Raw genomic sequence first — 19,374 nt, 5'->3', positions numbered from 1 at the left:
CAGTGAGTAAAACACTGACCGGAGGTGTCGGAGCCCCTCAACCCCGTGACCCCAGCGGGCAGTCTAATCTGCATAACGGAACGAGAGGCACTTTTCAGGCGCTCACAGGGCGAGGAGGTGGGAGGGGAAGTTACGATGCTGCGTGGGACCCAATCAGTCACTCCGTCAGTCAGAGAGGAACCAAGTTTCCAGCGCCTCAGCCATCGCTGAGCGGAACTTTTTTCTTGAAACGAACCGCCTCGGCGGCAGCGGACCGAGCCCATGCGGGAATAGACGGCTGTGGTAGCGGGTTCGGGGGCCCGGTTCGGCCCGGAGCTCGAGCTGAAATATGGGTCAGACCGCGGTGTCTGCCGTGTCTCAGCCAGCGAGCGGTGAGTGTGTTCCTGTCTTTCGCACGTGCGTGCGTGCGTACGTGCATTCTCCCTTCCTCTGGTTTCTCTCTCGCGCGCGCACACAATCCGCTATCTTTATCCAGGAAGTGTGCTCAGTTTGTTTTCCTTCGTTAACTTTTTTTTATTTCATTATTTGTTGCAGAACTTCGACACGGTTGAACCCAAGCTAGAGCGTTTATGTTTTTGCAAAGTTTTAAACGCGGTGTGTGTTTCTGAATTGTTCTGTGGCCAAAAACTAGTGAAACGGCTAAAATAACTGTTTATATGTGGCAACATTCATTGGGAGGAAGCGTTGGCGTATGGGAAGCCGTCAGTGCCAAAAACAAGTGACATCCCACATGACTTTTACGGAGAGACCGCGTGTAAACAAGCACTTCACATGGTCTTTCATAAGACAGTTTTGTGAAATGGCAGTGCAGACCAGTCCATTTTTGTCCTTCCTTGGGTCGTCGTTCATAGATTACAAGTGAAGCTGACCATTTCCTGTGCAGACGCACGTTTTCAAAAATGAAGAGCGTTGCAGAACCAACAGAGGTGTGGAGCAGAACTCAGCTGTATTGACATGGAGCGCAATGCATTAAATGTATGTTGGACATCTGCCTCCTGTTATTTACAAAATATAATAAATTACCTTGCTTTAGTGATTCTCTTTGTGGTTAACAATTTTTTGTTTGTTTGTTTTACAAATAACCACAACGTTGCAATGTGTCGTCATCGATGTTCCCTCTGTAATAAATCTGTTAATAGGCTTTTTCACAAGACACTTCAGTCCAGGACAGAAACTCCTTCTAGCAATATTGGTGCGACTTCTGAATTTACAGAGGCCGTGAGCAAGGTTGAAGCCAGTCCACTTCTGGTGCACTGTGCCATGGAGTGACGTAGTAATAGAGACAAAACAGCTGACTTGTAAAAAAGAAGCTGGTGCTGTTGTTAACGCATTGTTTACCCATACACGTGAAAATTTGATGCGTATTTAACAGCTTGACGATACAAAAAAACAACATATAAAATATGTTTCGCTTATGGAATGTTTACATGTCGAAGTCACACGTTTTTGGCACTGATGGATTTCTATCAAGGTAATTGAGTAAACCGCAAGTCTAATTTGAGGCTAAAGGAGAGTAAATTATAGTTTTAACAAGTTTGTTTTTCTGCAAAGTCACGGTTTAAAATGACTGTGTGACTATAATTCCATTTGCTTTCAGTTTACAGTCAATATTCAAGGATTCAAGGTTCTTTATTTGTCGTGTGAATGAAATTGTGTACACAGGGTCCCAGTTACATCCAACAAAAGTATTAAAATGTAAAAGAAAAACAGTAATAAGATCTAAGTTATGAACTAAGAAAAAGCACACTAAGCACTAGTAGCTTAAAATAACATAAAAACAATACATCGAACAGCAGCACGAACATGAGTGTGTGAGCAGAGGAGTACAAATGAACACAGCAACATGAAACAGATCAGCAGCAACATGAAACAGATCAGCAGCAACATGATGTGATTTTTCACAGTGCTTATCCTAGTTAGATATTCATGAGTCTAACAGCCCCAGGGTAGAAGCTGTTCCTCAGTCTAGTGGTTCTACACTTATTGCACCTAAATCTTCTTCCTGAGGGGAGCGGGGCAACAAGTGAGTGTGCTGGATGAGCGGGGTCCTTCATGATGCAGGTGGCTCTCTTCCTGCATCTGGAGGTGTAGATGTATGTGATGGTGGGGAGGCTGACTCCAACAGTCTTCTGTGCAGCCTTCACCACTCTCTGCAAGGCTTTTCTTTCTGCAGCTGTGCAGCCTCCATGCCACACGTTGATGCTCGAGCACAGGATGCTCTCCACTGCACACCTGTAGAAGGAGGTGAGGACTGAGCTTCCCAGTCCAGCTCGCCTCAGCCGCCTGAGGAAGTAGGGTCTCTGATGAGCTTTCTTGATCAGGCTGGTGGTGTTGTTGCTCCAGCTGAGGTTGTTGTTCAGATGCACACCCAAGTACTGTAGCTGGAGACCACTTCCACCGCAGATCCTCCTATGTTCAGGGGAGGGGAGGTGTGTTTGTTCCTTCTGAAGTCCACAACCATCTCCTTCATCTTCTTCCCATTGATATGAAGGTTGTTGTTCAATATTCTTTAATATTAGAGATGAAATGCATTTAATAAACCAAACTGTGGACAAACAAAACAAAAACAAAATTACTTTAATCAGACTTATGTTGGAGACGGTGTCCCAGGAAATCTCCAAACTTCTAGCTGACATTTGACTGTTGCAAATTATTATTTTGATTTTATTCAAGTCGAGCTCACAGTGATACACATTTAAATGAATACTTTTCCAGCCCGATTAATATTTTACTAACTGTTGAAAAACATACAAATGATCCAAGTCCTGAGAATGTCACAATAAAATAGTGAAGGTGGATAATATCCTGAGAGAATTTCAAGGTTTTGTTCTCAGATTCTGGAAAAACCTAGAGTTGGACTTTAGTATTTTCCAGGTTTCATAAGGAAAGCTGAAAACAGATTAAATATTAGTGTTTCCTAACTTTTTACCTATTCCATTTTCTTAGAAAATGAATTGATCAAATGTGAGCAGGGTATATTTTTAGTAGCTAAAAACTAAATATAGTCACCACAATTTATTTTTGTTTTGTATACATCTCTACAGTTGCCATCTTCCAGGAACTGAATTAGGACACGCGCATCGTTTGTTGTTGTTAGATATCATTCTGTAGTATTTACGTTGTCATCACAAGCTCATAATCGCAAAAAGGAAATGATTTAATAGTTCAGCTGACATAAATGTACAGGCCTATATGTATATATATGTATGGAAGGCTAAAGAAATAAAATAGTTTAGTTAATGTTGTGTGTTGGTGTGAAAGGGTGTGAAATATCTGCCACATAAAAAAAAAACTTTAAACTTTTACTAATATATTTTCACAAATGGACATAAAACAAAGCAGTAGTAGCTACCGTAGTTGTTTATCGTCACAAAATTGATTTTTTAGTTTAAATAATTGACAATCTTTTCAACATCTAAACTTTTTTACTCTTGTCCGTCTGTAAACTTCCTCTTGTCCGCCTATAACTTCTGATAAGCACATGCATCATCACTATACAGAGTCTGTATACTTTTCATCCCCCCAGCTCCAAGGTCAAGATCACAAGTCAAGGTCAAACTTTATACAAGGTCTTTGCTAGTCCAGGCCATAACTTCTGATCCGCTCAAGTCAATTTTACGGAAGTTGATACACATTTTTACCATCACTAGACAGTGTAGTCTTTTCATCACCCCAGCGCTGAGGTCAAGGTAAAAAAAAAAATCGAGGTCAAATTGTACGCAAGCTCTTTGATTGTCCAGGCCATTGCTTTAGATTGCTGTATAGTTTGTTGACGGGCGTATAATGGTGCAGTAGTCTATTGTATAAGTTACCTGTAACAAAGCTGCACTACTTTATTGTACAAAATTGGTACATTTTAGAAAATATGCAAGTATTTTGGTCAAAGTGACTTGAAAATCGATAGAAGAATGAACATTTTTAGTCTGCAAACGTATGGAATAACCTGGGAATCTGACGGGGAACATAAGGGGGAGAATATAACAAGAAATATTCTCAAAGCCACAATTGATTTGTGAATTTATTCAAGCAAATGTTTAAAATGTAACCGAAGTTTCCCCCTCTTCACCCTCCACCTCTATCTGTCTGCATCATCTGTCCTCACTCCAACTACCTCCATGTCCTCCTTAACTGCATCCATAGATCTCCTCTTTTTTCTTTCTGTCTTTTTTTAATCTATTGTTTTTTTTATGTCAGTGAAAATAATGAGGAAAACTCTGTCTTCACTACCTGGTTTGGATGTGGTTTGTAACAGGCAACGCATATTCCAAACAAGAGTGATGATTAGAAGAGTGGTTTAGTAAAAAAAACCAAACAGGCAAATCTCAATAAGTTAAAGCAATTAGAACAGTAATCTTAATAATAGTCAAAAATGACAAAACTTATTTCTTTATAATTATCACTTAAGCATCAAAATCTTGACTAATGTGTTTATTTGAACCAGCTGATCGATGACGTGATCACTTCTGTTAGAAATGACTATAAACCAGTGCATGTTAATAGACATCTGTTCATTTGTGTTTAAGAAAATAATAGGTTTAAAATCTTTAATTCTTTGTTACCAAAATAAAGCGATTTTCCTCATTCTGTGTTGAAATGTTCAGTTTTGTCTTACATCTGCGTTGAGTGTCCAACACAACCTTACAAAAACATCAAATCCCTACATTTCCTCTTGGTTACAGTAATTCTTCGTACAGTTTGTGATGGTAAAACCAACGCGGTCCGTTCCTTCGGTTTATGTTTTTAGGCAGTGAGGTAAAGAACGACCAACTCAGCTCAGGATGAAAACAAACCGGACCTCTGTGGTGTCAGCATTTAAAGTTGAACCCAGATTGTTTTGTTGCAGACTTGAACTGACTTGCATAGGAACCCGAGTCCATTATAAACACGAATATGCTTTGGATGGCTGTATTATGGAAGACATAATAGTGTGGCGTGCTTTAAATGCTGAATCTACAGCGCTAAAAGCAGGAAGTGTTTCTATCAGGATCACCGTGAAGGATGATCGACATCAAACTGTTAACTCTTGAGCCCTCCTTCAGAAAATATGACTGTACACTAAAGCACAGTTAGGCCACAGCTTCCTGTGTGACTTGTTTCTGGACGGCTGCTCTATCAGAACTGTGAGCTGTGGTTCTCCAGGGTTTAGTTTGAAGAAATGACCTAAGTGTTAAAACTGCTTCTAATGCCGAGTTCAGCCCCTCCCTGCTCTCTTGTCCACCTCTTTTTGCCTCATTCATCCTAATATTTTATTGTGTTAACCACTCTTCTCATTCCTTCCAGCTGACCATCCTTGCAGTTCTTTTTTCTTTCCTCATTTTATTTGCTTTTGTCTCTTTTTTCCCCCCCTCTTTCTCCCCACCTCCATCCCTCTTCCTCTGTTTGTGACGTCTACTTCTCTCTCTGGTGACTTGCCGTGAAGGAAGGAAGCCTCTCCCTTTCCCCTCCTCCCCAACACACGTCTCTTCTGTAACTTCTGAGGAAGAAAAAAAAAAACTTTCTGGCTATGTCGCAAGATTGTTTTTGCAGTTTCATATTGTACTAGTACATGATACAAACAAGCAAAATAACTTAAAAGGCGGCAAAAGTTTTGGATGTTAAAATATGTGTTTTTCTCTCGCTTTTTTAAAATAAATTACATCACTACCTGAACGCTAAGTTCATTTTATTGGATTTTTCCAGCCAGTGATTACTTCAGTAAGATGTTTTAATGCGTTACAAGTTGTGTTTTCAATTATGGTACTATATCTGCGATTTATTCAAACCCTGACTCACTCTTCTATCTTTCAAAATAAAATACCTCAGCGTGAAATCTGATCTGGAATCGTGGAAGCTGGGTCGTTTCAGCCACCGTGAGATGTTTGCTTTAACATTAAAAATACCACTAGAAGGCTCAGAAATTAAAGTCCAAACTGTGATTTCACATGCATCAATCGGAGCTTCCAATTTACAAATTGTCCATTTTCACCACTAAAAAAATGTAATACTTGGAAAAAAATCTGAAATCCACACATTAAGGTGGAGACTTCTCTTAACTGGACATCTAGCTGTGTTTTAAAAATGTTTCTCTTTATAAATCTGCGCCCGATGTGCGTGGTTCTGGAGCAGACCATCCATTCTGGATATTCTGGATGGTCAAACCATGTTGGTGCATCTGAACTTGTCCGTCCATGCCAACTTCACTGTTACTGGGTTCTAAATTATTGTCTGGTATTCAACCCAATCCTGGTCCTCTCACCTCATGTAGTACTCCAACAGATCTTAAAAAACGTGTCAGGATTACACATTGTCCATATTAATGCATGTTTCAGTTGTTTTCGTACTAGTGCGTATCATATTTTTAGTTAACATTTTTCTTAGTCCATATCTTAGATCTTATACTGTTTTTCTTTTACATTTTACACTTTTATTGGATGTAACTGGGACCCTGTGTACACAGTTTCGTTCCATCGCATGCACCACATGTGGAGCGAATGACAAATAAAGAAACTCTCTCTGACTCGTAGCCTCCTTCCAAAAATAGATATGCTGAGGATTTGTGTTGTTCAACTGGTGCTGATATTATTGTTATTTCTGCGTCTTGGTTAACTGAATCTATTCTGGACAAAGATGTATCAATTAATGGCTTTAATACCTATCGTTCAGATCGTCCTAGAAAAGGAGGAGGTGCAGCAGTATAAGTCGGATCTAGCCTGGCAACACACCTGGTATTTACAAAATCGGCACCTAAGCAATTTGAAATCTTGGCACTAAACACTGAACGGTCTGGTGGTCAATTGTTCTCTGTTGTTGGTTGCTCCAGACCCCCTACCGCAACATCTGAAAGCCCATTGTCTTTAATGCAGCTTTTATCTAATGTACATCCCAATGAAATTATTCTGGTAGGTGATTTTAATTTAGATCGTCTCTCACCTGTGTCTGAGGAATTTAAAGCATGCACTGTAAAAAAAAAACTGTAGTTTTTACAGGAAAACTCTGGCAGCTGTGGTTACCAGAGTTTTCCTGTAAAAATTACGGGTGCTAAGTAATTAAATCTACCGAGAAAAGATGTAAATTAACTTACAGTGATTGAAATCACTGTTAATTAACATTATTAGTCTGTTAAGTCAACACAAATTAAATGTTAATTTTGCATAGTTGTGTTCTACATAAGACAACCCTTTCCTGTATTTCTTACCTCTAATAAATGTTTTTAGTACATCAATAACAGGCAAAATTAACTGGGAAATATCAAACAAAAAACTAATTTAAACTGTTAAAACCACAGTAAAATTTTGTATGTAAAATAAAAAGATATTGTGTATTTTGTTCATCGTTAATAATCAAATTATACGGTAAGAGTTACTTTTTAAACCCGCTAATTGACTACCAGTACTACTACTGTCATTACAAAACATGCAAAATGTAACATCATGGAATGAGAGGTACGGTACATATCACTTTAAAAAATTTATTGTCACCATTTGTAAACAATTCAGCGTCAATATATTCTGTGACTCGGATTTAATCCACAATCAAAAACTGCAGAAGATTAGCCTCTTTTAGTCAGGACAGTTTTCAATTAACAAAATTTTCCAAATGCCAGGCTGAAAAGAAATTAAATGTAAAAGTTTACATTTTTAGCAGTTGTCTTCAAAAAATGAGGAAATGTGGAAGTTTAGGCAAAAATGTGCAGTACGTCAACAGTCCACAAAGCAAAAACTTGTAGTACCTTTTCTCCAACAGAACAGTCCAAAAACAAAACCTTGCAGTGTTCTACAATGAACAGTCCACAGAGCAGAAACTTCAAATAATTTTTCCTACTAACAGTCCACAAAACAAAAACTTGCAGTACCTCTTCATTGAACAGTTAAGAGTCCACAGAGAGAGTCCTTATTTAGGTGTCACACCACTCGTGATCGGTGATTTCCTGTATCAGGGTGAGGACTCGGGGGTTCAGGTTGAGACGACGCTTTGAGTTTTTGTTCTCCACTTTGGTTCCCTTTTCTGGATTTATCCGAAAAAAACACCTGTTAAAAGAAAAGACGACCATTATAATTATTTTGAAGTTTCAGTAAAGTAAAATGCATACTGTTTTATAGTATTACAAATTGAAAGCAAGCCATATTTATTTACCTTTGAAGAAATTCCAGAGTTGAAGCCAGCTCAGACGGATAATGGATGTTGAAACAGTAATAGCTCCCGAACATCAGGCACAACGCAGAAATGAAGGAGGGGATGTTTGTGTTGGTAAGGGTCCGGTCCAGACTCAGCATGTACCTTGTTGAGGAATAGCATGACTGTCCTATAAAAAAAAATAAAAAATCATTGAGCAGGGTATATATTATTAGGTCCTATACTCACATGATAAAATCCATTAGTAGTACAACGTAATAAATTAGATATGAAGCAGACTTACCACAGACAATGATGGCTGGCGTTACAGCCACTTGCTCCAGTTGCACATCTTCTGCCAGACTTGTTTCATCTACATAGAAGAACATGGACTCCTCCTTCTCATCAAAGTAGTTGAGGAGAAGCAGGACCATCTCTTTCACATCCTCTGAGCAGCCACTCTGTTGTCTCCGCAGCCTCTGAAGTCTTGCATAAGTCTGAAGGAACTTCTTATTCTTCTTGACACAAACAGTGGTCAGGTAGTTGAGGAGCCTTTTTCCCTTCAGATCCAAGTTGCGTATGAAGGTGTCCTTGAGGTTGATCCCAGTGAGTTCCTTGAAGTGGATCGACATGCCAATTTCATCAAACAAAAATGGCCACTCCTCTCTGAGGCACTTGATACTTTTACCCATGTTGGCGCTGCGTGTAAAAGGTGGACTGCATAAAGCATTTCACCTCCTCTGGATTGGCATCAGACTGTTGAAACATCACCTTGAGTTTTTCCATCTTTTGCTGCTGGCTTTCTTGAGTTTCTTCACGAGGCAGGAATTGTACATTCCACTTAATGCATCCGTAAGTGTCCTGCATTGCTGCTCTCTCTTCTAATGGGATCTCATCTGTGTCATCTGAATTACTCTGTTTTCTTTTTCTCATTTTGGGTGTTGAAGTGCGCCGCACATTTTCAATTCTGTTTTGCAACTGTTTGACAAGGGAATGGTAGCCTGTGCCTACAATGTCTCCATCTATAACATCTTGCAAAGATTTTGGATACTTGGCCACCATTTTCTTTGCGACATCAGTTGAATGCTTTTTACCTACGAGAGGGCATTTTTCCATCATCTCAGTCACAACAATCCGGACCATCTGTCTCCTGAGTTTTGGGCCTGGTCTTTTCCCCCTCTCCAAAGATTGCATCAGTTCTTCTTGAAATTTAGTCCATGGAATTTCAAAATTGTCCTCCCAGTGTGAGTCAAGCTGTGGGCTGCTGGATGAGGTAGATGCTGAACTTTGGGGTGAAACTGAGAGCAATGACAGCGATTGGGCAGGTGAAGCTTCAACAGACGAAAGAGAGCTGTTTTCAGGGGTCTGGTCTGTAAATTACAGAAGACAAAGAAAAGGTTTACAATGTACAATATAAGAAGATGTCTATGCCTGTTTAGAACATGGTGCATGGGATGCAAAGTGTAAAATATGTTTAAACATTTCACTAACACATTTTTCATTACTTAGATCACATTCTGAGTGTTAAAAATTTCTACTAACATTTTATTGTTATTTAACTCACTGCAATATGTTACATTTAAATTTTAAGAAATACATGTAAATATTAATGTCGTCATCATTTTGAGACATTAGCAACTGCTAGCCTTCCAATGCAGCTAAAGCTTCTGTACAAGACATTGTCTCAGAACGATGATGTCATATCATGAGTCCAGCACCAACAGCAAAAGCTGCTTTCCTTTCCAAAATACCTAAATGTGAAATTCAACATTTAACTTTCACAATAAGATTTACACAATTCAATTTAGAATTAGTTATTTTTTTTAAACATTTAAATTAGCTATGTCAGAACAGTGAGCTAAATAACAGTTAAACGTTAGTAGAAAATTTGTAACACCCAGAATGTGAGCTCAATAATAAAAAAATATTAGTGAGAAGTTTTAACTTTTCATTCACTTGGCAACCCATAATTGTGCGGCATTCTTACATTTTTGTTTCCAAACAGAAAGAAGTTTTCTGGCTTGAACAGGTCTTAATACTGTCTTCAAATCAGCCTCCTCTATGAAGCGTAAATCATCGTACGTCTCAACTCCAATGGACTGCAAGTGCTCTTCTAGGATGTCTTTGGTTACTGCTGGAAGTTCTGGTAGGACTTCCATAATGGCATCATGTAAGAAGGTTGGCTCTGAGTCACTCATACTTGTGCTGAAGAAGAAATGTCACCTTCAAACAAAACAGAAAAAAATATATGGGGAGGTATTTGGGGAGTGGTGGCGCAGAGGTTAGAGAGGTGGGCTTGTGATCCGAAGATCGCCGGTTCACGCCCCGGCCCCGACAACATCAAAATTGTGGGTGGGGTAGGTGAAACACCCACACTTGCCCCCACCCTCATTCGCCCCACTCTGGGCCCATGAGCAAGGCCCTTAACCCCCACCATGTGCTCCCTAAACAGGTCTCTCTTGAAAATGAGTTCTCGTGGCTCAATGAGACTAACCTGGATAAATAAAGGCTAAATGAAAAAAAAAAAAAATGTAATACAGCAGGAACATGCACCATGTCACACTTGTAATGTTAGTGTATAATATTTACAGTGTGAGAAGCATTAGCTTCATTTGTACTTTATTTTTCCACAATGCTATGCTTTAGTGGAATGACTTGGTTTCCATCAAGAATGTAGGACACCAAAGGATAGAAATCTGGTAGGTTATCAATGTTAATACACTGCAACCCAAGACTGTCCTTTGTCACCGAATACAAATGGTATTCTGAGAGGAAGGTGGCTTTGTGGGCATCTATCAAAACATACACAGCTGTATTATTTTGAATCAAGATGAGTAAAAGTTCACCAAACTCCATGTACTCCTCTTTTCTGCACACAAGAAACTGTCCTTTTTTATATGCAGTGCCCTTGTACTGAATGTCAGTGGTAACTGTAGTGTTGCTTTCTGTAAAAGCAAACTCCCTGACTGCATGTTTAATAGTGTCACTGTAGAGGTTTGGATAAAAGGCAGAGCCATCCTTCACATGCAGTACTTTACTGCATTCTTGCCCAGCTAAAAGATACGCCTGATACATCTGATGACGCTCTGACAAGGTTTGACAAATGTTTTTGAAGTTTTTTAAGTGTCTGGCACACCTTTTAAAATAACCGTGCTTACTTTCAAATCTAAGCGTCCACAATCTTATGAGTGGACCGAATTTCAACAACAGTGCAGCATAATGGCGCAAAAAGTGGTGCTTCGGTTTGAGTGGAATTTCAGGAAATAACAACTTCCTCGACTCCAAATATTCTTGGATCAAAATTTCAAGATATGCTGTCTGGGACAAGGAAATGTTTTGAGCGCAAATAAGCTCCACAATGTCTTTAAGTTGAAGAGCTAACTGCCATACTTCATCTTCATGATGTTGCACTTTGTCACCAATTAAAACAGGTAACAATCTCAGAAGGTTCCAGTTTTGAACGGCTTGCCCTGATAACCTACATCCATCAGGGTTGACAGCACATGGCTTTGTGAGGGCTTCAGATCCTTTATACTTAAACTGTTTGATGCGCCTGTTTAAGAGTGTGTATGAGAACCATTTTTTATTTTTTATAAGATTCTTCAGGTACAGTGCTAGATCATATGACAAAACTCCCTCAAAGAGGTCATGACCTAAACAAGGTGGCAGACCAGGCTGTGATACATGGTAGGACTTAAGGGCATTAAATATAGAGTTTACCTTTATTCCTCTGACTTCTTGAATGTTTTCAGCCTGAAGTTCAGCAACAGCTGCGTCATATGCCTCTGGAGTGCGTGGAGGACCACAGGCATTCGGATCAGTCTCAAACTCTCTTCTTGTGATTTCACAGTACCTGCAAAAAAATTTAGAGCGGCTGAAGTTCTCTGTAAAACCACCTATGCAATGAGAACCTAAGTTATCCCCAGCAATACAGTACAGACCCGCTTTTACAATTTCTCCATCTACATTTATTCCATCCGTTTCCAAGGATTTCAGATCTGCCAGTAATTCTGAGAAAACTTTTTGTATTCCAAAATGTTTAAGGTCATTCTCAACACACAGCAATACTAAAAACATATTATCAGTGTTTGAACGCAAATGTATGGGTAGATTTGCTACTGAAAGATAGACCGCGAGAACTTTGTGTGTCCTCTTAGCAGAACCCAATGGATTCACAATTTCAAATGAATCTTGGTACAAAATCAGTTTGAGGCTTTCAGGGTTTTCAATAAAAAACTGGTGATGTTTGAAATGTTGTCCATCATACACATCTGTAAGAATCTCTGTGTCAGCATCTCCTGACTGTTCTGACTTTGTGTTCCTCCATAAAGGAGACTGTAAGAAGCTCTTCAGAGTTTCTGTCACTGGTATGTAGTAAGCATGTTTTGGTTTCATGTTTTCATCCAATCCCAAAGCCACTTTTTGGGGTTCTGTATATTTAAACATTTTTGTGAATGTCTGGTTTCTGGAGTACACTGTTCTTAATTGTCCCCGATGACAGGCAGAGAACAAATCTGATGTTTTCATGCAGTCACAGATTTGATAGATCACTTCGTCTGTTAGGCTCATATTTTTTAACAAGGACATTACTTTCGATATGGTGTAGGCTTGACCTAACTCGTGAATATTTTGCATTTCCTCAACAATAATTTGTATAGTAGAGGCAGGTATGAGCATCTGCCCTTGCAGTTTAAGGTAAAAGAGACTCACATTTCTGAGATATAAGTCACTATCTTTCTCTGGCATGTCAATAGCTCCACTGGCTGCTTGCATGGCTTCATGTGTGTTTTCAGAATTGTCTGTGCTGGCAAGTGCACTTGAGGACTGAGGGCGAGTTTCCATGTACATGTCATCAATACTATCAGGGGAGCATGCTTTATGCTTCCTACACATGTGAGAAGTAAATGACGACTTCTTTGTAAAGACATTCTTACAACATTTAACTGGGCATGACACTGACCTGCCCTCTCCAATATGGTCATTTAAGTGAGACACTAGCTCTTTCACCGTGAGAAAATGGCGGGCACATAATGCAACCGCGCATTTTAAATCGGCAACAATGGCTGTAGCTTGTGGCGCAGGTGCATTATGTACACGATAAAAATGGCCCTTGAAAGCAGAGTAAGATGTAAATGTTTGACTACAGTTAGCGCCAACACACTTGAAAAAACAACGAGGCTCATTCCTATGCACTTTGCAATGTAGCACATACCCTCTTAATGTGTCCAGTTTCTTTGTGCAAAAGACGCAGGAGATCATTTTTAGAAAATTTGGTGTGTGACTTTTAGTTAAACTAAACTATCACACATTGGTGTAGCAGTCTTAAAAGCTAACGGCACTAGCTTACAACAACATGCGCTTACACTAGCTTACAACAACAGTTCAGCAGACATTTCCGGTAGGAAAAAAGTAAATGTAAAGCTTACCGTGGAAATGTTATTTTCTCTGAATGAACAGCCAAAGACTCAAAAACAAGGTGTAAAAAGTGTCGATAAAACTTGTGAAACAGTTAGAAAATTTCTTCTCCGCTCCTCCACAGACGGCAACTCTGGCTCGTTATGACGTCAGCTGCGGCAGTGAACTTGAGGCTCGTGTTCCTCCGCCCTCAGTGGATCATCCAATAAAAACGAGCGTCAGTTGCGCACTTTCAAATTCAAATTTATATTACTCCTTAAATGTAAAGTTTTAAAATGAAACGAAGATCAATCTTTTTACCATATTCACTTAGTAGTCCCGAGGTCACATGACTTACAACACGTAACATTTTTTTCTAGCTTCAAAAAGTATACAAATCACTAAATATCTGACCCGCATCTGCACACAATATTAAAGTGTAAAATGAAATTTTTATCACGATCAAAGGTAAAACGGAGTACTAGCTGAAGTGGTGTTGCCATGGAAACATGTAAAAAAAAACTCGCTATTTTCAGCAGGACGATGAACAATATTCATAAACTGTGGATGAACATCAAATATAGATTAGTTTTAGTCAGTCTAAAAATTGTTTAGACCCATGTTAAAACTATATTTATTTTGGCTTGGATTGATACGTTTTTGTAGTCACAGAATAATATCACTGCAGTAACAATTTAAAGTTCTTAAATGCATTTTAACAGGTTGGCCTTGAAAACAGTTTCAATAAATACCTCCACTAAATCAAACAAAAATATTTATAGATTTATGGTCGTGTATCTCAATATAAATAAAATTCAAGCTATTGAAATTATCAAACAGGACTAACTTTTCCTTCCGGTCACAGATCCCTTCAAAATAAGAAATATTAGATCTCATTATAATTTTCTCATATCACAAAGTTCAAAATTATCGAAAGCTTTCAGCATGAGTCGAACTCAGGTCTCGTGTTCTAGGCAAACTTATTTTTGTCATTATTATTTCATCAATCATGTTAAAAGTACAGCATAAAGTTGTAAAGTGATTTACCTTTGTATTTTGTATTTTCAAAAACAACTGATAAAAACTTTAGTTTTTCCAGCATTTAAATGTCATTTTAACAAAATTGCTTTGTTATGGTCATTACAATATTTTTTTGTGTTTTTTACCACCATTTGTAGTTTTAACAAATACATTTGATTATTTGCACATGTTTTTGTTGTACAAACAACATAAAAAGATTGTTTGACAGTTCACAAAGGTTAACTGTGAATTAAACAAAACATTTATGCTTTCTGATTTACAGTATTTTTATGTTGTGATTTTACATAGTTTCTACGTAAATTCTACTGACATTTCTTACAGTGTGTTGTTTGACATCCAATCTTAGTCAGATTATTGGTAGTCCCACTCATCCTAATCCAAAATGCCTTGCCAAATGTTGCCCTGCCCATGCGGCCTCAGACCATCATTACCTGAAGTGTTCTGTCAGTGTGGACTGAATTTGGCAAAAAGGCTTTTTCTTTGGGCCCATTTACACAATCTTGAGTGAAACCACAGCGTTTCCTCTGTGGTTCGGCTGTTAATTTACACGACACCAGCCCCCTGCTCTCTCTGAATCAGGAGGTTTTTTTGAACCCAGGTCTCAGAGTGTTTCAAGGAAACCCCCTGCCGAGGTGTGAAAAGCCCCCGAAAAGTGTGAAAAGCACACGCGCACTACAGGCGTATATTTCACACATGCGCGGACCAACGGCATATTTCTATCAACAACAATGGCGCCGGAGTATAACACACTGCTTTGTGTACTACGACTGATGGAATATATTTTGGGTCCCGTAGTTAATCTACGCCGGAATGTAGCTGCTGTGACCGACATCTGTGTTGGGAAAAGACGCCGGTCGGATCGAGTTCGAAATCGCTATGTATTGAACGAGGCTATCGAGGCAGGCGTATATTTCACACGTAGCGCTGGAGTATAACGCACAAAATGTGCTAAATAATAACAAAAATATTAGACCGTGTTTCTGTTAGTGGTGTGAGATGTAATGAATCTTTCTGAGCTAAATGAAGTAGGGATGCATGATATTGGATTACTGGCCGATATCTGATATTCCGATATGTTAAAACTTATTTGGCTGATAACTGATATCGATATTTTTATATACTTTCCTTTGTCAGAACTTAGTCCTCTTATTTAGGCTTATTTGTTAAAAAAAATGTGTAACAGCTGTAACAGCTGGTGACATATATTCAGTAACAGCCAAATGCATAGCACTTTAACTTTTCTCTATCCATTGTGCTGTAAGACTAATCATGCTAACGGGGCTAACAGTTGACGTCCAAATGTCTGTGGTAAAACTCACCCAAGTGCTATCGGCTATTAGCTTCTCAATGACGGCGGAAATGATGGCTTGTAACTCGGGTAAGGCATTTTCGGAAAAATATCTGTGACTGGGGATGATGTAGCGAGGTTCAATGTAGTTCAAAAATCTTTGGAATCTGACATCCTGAATGGAAAAAAAAAAACCCGTCCACACCGCCGACATTTTGATTTCTTCCTCTCCACCGTGATCAGATCAGGTAGGCGCGTGTGACGTCATCAAGTTGTCTTTCGCTGCAGGCATCTGATCTGTGTCACTGAGTTATACAAAAACAACGTCTTCTATATCGACGAGTTATTTTGATGGAATGGCCGATGTCCGATATTTAACTTTAACGCTAATATCGTCCGATACCATGCTGATAATATCGTGCATCCCTAAAATTCAACCATCTGGACATTATGTAATTCATGTTATGTGATTTAAACTTTATTGATGATAATGTGAAACATATTGCATGTTATTAAAGTTGAAAATGAAGACATCGGGGGAGGGGGGTGTTCCTATGGTTACATGTTCGTGCTGCTGTTCGGTGTATTGTTTTAACTGGCTGTGATTATCGTACCCACCACTGCACACTGTATTCACTGGTTAACTGGACATCATTAACTTCATGCAGACTCTCTCACTGGTATATTTTCATCTTTAAATCACTTCTTGGTCTGTTGCCTTCATACATCTCCTCCTACATGTCTCTGCGTGAGTGCAGCTACGGAGTGCGCTCTCAGGACATTATTACCTGCAGTGTTCCCTCAATGAGGACTGAACTAGGCAAAAGGGCCTTCTCCTATTCCGCTCCTGTTTCCTGGAACATCTTACAAAAAGATTTGAAGTTCTCGACTTTGACCTCTCTAAGTGTCTTTAAGAATCTGTTGGACACCTGGCAGGGTCCAATGCTGACATGTTCCTGTTGTTAGTTTTCTACATTTGTCTTGGAATCTAGCTGTTTTTTTTGTTTTGTTACCTTTTCCTTTTAGCCATCCTATTTGTTAAAAAAAAAAAAAAAAAAAAAACTGTAGTATGCTTTTTTATAACTGTTTATTGTTGTTGCTGTTGTCCATTGTTGTCATCTTTCTTTGTTGAAATCAGGTCTCTCTTGTAAATGAGTCCTCGAGGCTCAATGGGATTTACCTGTATAAATAAAGGTTGATTGATGCTATTAGTGCTTAGTGTATATTTAGCTTATGTTTTTCTTAGTTCATATCTTAGATCTTATTACTGTTTTTCTTTTACATTTTATTGTTGGATGTAACTGGGACCCTGTGTACATAATTTTGTTCCACCACATGTACCACATGTGGTGGAACGACAATAAAGAATATTTGAATCCGAATGTAAACACTGAATGCGGTCGCGTAAATGAGGAATTTTTTTTTCCCTCGACTCAACAGCCGAAAAACTGTGCGTTTCCCCGCCCATGTCCGTGTAAAGAGCGCCTTACTCTGCTCCTGTAACCTGGAACGCCTTGTAACAAGAACTGAAGCTGTCCACCTTAATTTCTTTGGGGGATTTTAAACATTTGATAAGGTCAATAGAAACATCAAAGCAGATATCTTCTCGTTTTTAGTGTTTTTGCTTTGTTTTGTATGACACCTTGATTTATTGTTTTATAACACTACTTGTATTTTAATTGCATTTTACCGTAGTTTATTGTCGTCTGTACTTTATATGTCGTCTGTCTAAAACAGGTCTCTCATGTAAATGGGTTCTCGCGACTCAATGAGACTAACCTGTGAAGGTTGAATGAATGGAAAAAATAAAGGGGAAAATAAATTCTTCCTCATAATGAATCCATGATAAAATGACTGAGATTTCTTTAATGCTCTCAGTAAAGTTGATTTAAGCATTACATTGTTTTGTAGGCCTTGCATGAGTCAGCAGAGCAGAGCTTAGATTTCCTATCTCACTTCATCATGTTTGACTCTCAGTTCTTTCCTTTCTCTTAAAGGACCCATTTGTGATAATATTACATCAATAAGAGCACGTAATAATTACTTATGTAACAAAATGGAAGCATATGTCCTTTTTTATTCTTCCTTATTTCTTTTCTAGTTTTTGTTTTTCCCTCCTTTAAAATTCAATATGTAGCCATTTACACCCTTGAGCACAGTTTCTATATATTCCTCTCCTCTTTGCCTTTTAGCAACAAGCCTGTTGTCCCAGTTTGGTCACACTAGAGGTTTTAAAGTTGCTCTAATTGCTTTTACTGATTTTCCCAGCATTCGAGGCCTAAAACAGCTGCCAAACTACACCTATTGTGAGTTGATATCTGCGCAGGAGCAGGAAATGTGTGTCTGTGAGTGCAAGAAAGCTTGTTCTAGTTCTCTGCCTGTCACTTTTCCATCCCGTCAGTCTTAACTGCTGTGTTTTTGTTGCTAAAAGGCAACGGCAGCTGATAATGTTTTTGCTCGTGTTTGTGCCTCTGTTAATAAAATATACCAAAAACCACTGGATAAATTTTAATGAAGCTACAGAAACGATGAACTTTACTGTTTATTTTCTAGGTTTGACCAACACGGCTCCAGCTCTTTTAGGAAATGGCCAAGAATTGACAGTCTGAACTTGTTTGTATGACTTAAATAATAAGCACATGAACTGTGCGTTGATCTATTTTCACCAACAGAAACCATTCTGAGGCTTTTTGCTGCTTGCTGGTGATTTTTAGCTCTTGTCCGTCAGTTTATATTGAGCTTTATATGGCCACAAGCATCTAATATTGACATCAACAATCTGCCAGAGCTTGTTAGAGCCAACCAGTCAACAAAATATTGATTAAATTTTTTGAGCTAAAGAACAAAATATGGATTTGTCTCACTTGAATGGCTGAATTGGAAAATATTACAGATATTTGTTATGTATTTTTTGAACAACTGTTACCTCGGTGATTTTTTTATTTTTTTATTATTTTTTTTAACTGGATGTCATCTGGATGACAGGGCTAACTTGGATTAGTATTCTTTTTTGCTTTAGTTTGATTAATATATATATATATATATATATATATATATATATATATATATTTCAAGATGTTTTCAAATGTTATGTTAAATAGGACATGCCACTCGAGTGCAATATAGAAAAACTTTGTTACTTTTGTCAGCATAACACAAGCACAAAGTCGCCTTTGTTAATTGATGCTGTTTGAGTTGGGTTTGGTTCAAGTTGGAGAATGACAAAAACAAACGCCTTTAATATAAGTTAAATCATAGCACTTAGTTCTGCTCAAAACTTCCGACCAGAAAACTGTTCTGGTTCTAAAAACATTGGGAGTTTAATCCAGTACAGAAGCCTTTAAAAGCTTATCTGATCACCATTTTCAGAAAAAAAAAAAAAGACATGTTCCAGATATGATCGCTTCTTGGCTGGTTACATTGAAAGATCAAGTAGTGCAAAAACTGAGCTGCTGTGTCAAAATCCAAGATGGCTGCCACCATACACACACACACACACGTGTATATATATATATATATATATATATATATATATATATATATATATATATATATATATA

General features: G+C 38.4%; 1 protein-coding gene across 1 annotated transcript in view; it reads left to right on the top strand.

The window, feature by feature from the left end:
- Nucleotides 1–353: 353 nt before the first annotated feature.
- The window catches only part of phactr2 (phosphatase and actin regulator 2), a 43,600-nt gene continuing 24,579 nt past the window's right edge, over nucleotides 354–19,374 (top strand). The window contains exon 1 of the mRNA XM_037679688.1: nucleotides 354–371. The gene's annotated coding sequence lies outside the window, so the exon portion shown is untranslated. The remainder of the gene's footprint in view (nucleotides 372–19,374) is intronic.

Source organism: Nematolebias whitei, chromosome 1, assembly GCF_014905685.2.
Source record: "Nematolebias whitei isolate Nwh7 chromosome 1, NemWhi1, whole genome shotgun sequence".
NCBI lineage: Eukaryota > Metazoa > Chordata > Actinopteri > Cyprinodontiformes > Rivulidae > Nematolebias > Nematolebias whitei.
This window is presented reverse-complemented; position numbering and strand designations above follow the sequence as displayed.